Below are 2,383 nucleotides of genomic sequence, written 5' to 3'. Positions count from 1 at the left end.
CGACACAGAGCACGCTGACGACACAGAGCACGCTGACGACACAGAGCACGCTACGACACAGCGCACGCTACGACACAGCGCACGCTGACGACACAGCGCACGCTGACGACACAGCGCACGCTGACGACACAGACGCTGACGTTGACGACACAGCGCACGCTGACGACACAGCGCACGCTGACGACACAGCGCACGCTGGCGACACAGCGCACGCTGGCGACACAGCGCACGCTGGCGACACAGAGACGACACAGAGCACGCTGGCGACACAGAGACGACACAGAGCACGCTGGCGACACAGAGACGACACAGAGCACGCTGGCGACACAGAGCACGCTGGCGACACAGAGCACACAGAGGCGACACAGAGCACACAGAGACGACACAGAGCACGCTGACGACACAGAGCACGCTAACGACACAGAGCACGCTGGCGACACAGAGCACGCTGGCGACACAGAGCACGCTGGCGACACAGAGCACCCTGCGACACAGAGTACGCTGACGACACAGAGACGACACAGAGCACGCTGGCGACACAGAGCACGCTGGCGACACAGAGCACGCTGGCGACACAGAGCACGCTGGCGACACAGAGCACGCTGGCGACACAGAGCACGCTGGCGACACAGAGCACGCTGGCGACACAGAGCACGCTGGCGACACAGAGCACGCTGGCGACACAGACGACACAGAGCACGACTGACACAGAGCACGCTGACGACACAGAGCACGCTGACGACACAGAGCACGCTGGCGACACAGAGCACGCTGGCACACAGCGCACGCTGACGACACAGCGCACGCTGGCGACACAGCGCACGCTGACGACACAGCGCACGCTGACGACACAGCGCACGCTGACGACACAGCGCACGCTGACGACACAGCGCACGCTGACGACACAGCGCAGCTGGCGACACAGACGCTGGCGACACAGCGCACGCTGGCGACACAGAGACGACACAGAGCACGCTGGCGACACAGAGCACAGAGCACGCTGGCGACACAGAGGCGACACAGAGCAGCTGAAACACAGAGCACGCTGGCGACACAGAGCACGCTGGCGACACAGAGCACACAGAGGCGACACAGAGCACACAGAGACGACACAGAGCACCCTGACGACACAGAGTACGCTAACGACACAGAGCACGCTGGCGACACAGAGCACGCTGGCGACACAGAGCACGCTGGCGACACAGAGCACCCTGACACAGAGTACGCTGACGACACAGAGACACGAGCACGCTGGCGACACAGAGCACGCTGGCGACACAGAGCACGCTGGCGACACAGAGCACGCTGGCGACACAGAGCACGCTGGCGACACAGAGCACGCTGGCGACACAGAGCACGCTGGCGACACAGAGCACGCTGACGACACAGAGCACGCTGACGACACAGAGCACCCTGACGACACAGAGCACGCTGACGACACAGAGACGACACAGAGCACCCTGACGACACAGAGCACGCTAACGACACAGAGCACGCTGGCGACACAGAGCACGCTGGCGACACAGAGCACGCTGGCGACACAGAGCACGCTGGCGACACAGAGCACCCTGACGACACAGAGTACGCTGACGACACAGAGACGACACAGAGCACGCTGGCGACACAGAGCACGCTGGCGACACAGAGCACGCTGGCGACACAGAGCACGCTGGCGACACAGAGCACGCTGGCGACACAGAGCACGCTGGCGACACAGAGCACCCTGGCGACACAGACCCTTCAAAAAGTATTCACACCCCTGGACTTTTTCAACATTTTGTTGTGTTACAACCTAAAATGGATTAAGTTGAGATCTCATTGGCCTACACACAATACCCCATAATGACATCACAATACCCCATAATGACATCACAATACCCTATAATGACATCACAATACCCTATAGTGGAATGGTGTTGTTTCTTCTTCAAATTAATTAAAAATGAAGATTTCACCATCAAAGGTGACTGTAAAACAGTTACAGTGTTTAGTGGCCGTGATAACTGAGGATGGATCAACAACACAGTACTAACCTAAATGCATCCTGGTTGTTGAATGGTTGTGAGAGGAGAACACTGAGGATGGATCAACAACATTGTAGTTACTCCACAATACTAACCTACATGACAGAGTGAAAAGAAGGAAGCCTGTACAGAATAAAAATATTCCAAAACAGGTTTGTAACAAGGTGCTAAAGTAATACTGCAAAACATGTGGTAAAAGAGATGAACACTTTGTAGTCAGGACAAAAACTTATGTTTGGGGCAAATCCAATAAAACACATTACTCAGTAACACTCTTTTCAAGCATAGTGGTGGCTGCATCATGTTATGGGTATGCTTGACCGGGGAGTTTTTCAGGAATGTAATGGAGCTATTAGCAC

Source organism: Oncorhynchus gorbuscha, unplaced genomic scaffold (genome assembly GCF_021184085.1).
Source record: "Oncorhynchus gorbuscha isolate QuinsamMale2020 ecotype Even-year unplaced genomic scaffold, OgorEven_v1.0 Un_scaffold_998, whole genome shotgun sequence".
Lineage (NCBI taxonomy): Eukaryota > Metazoa > Chordata > Actinopteri > Salmoniformes > Salmonidae > Oncorhynchus > Oncorhynchus gorbuscha.
This window is presented reverse-complemented; position numbering follows the sequence as displayed.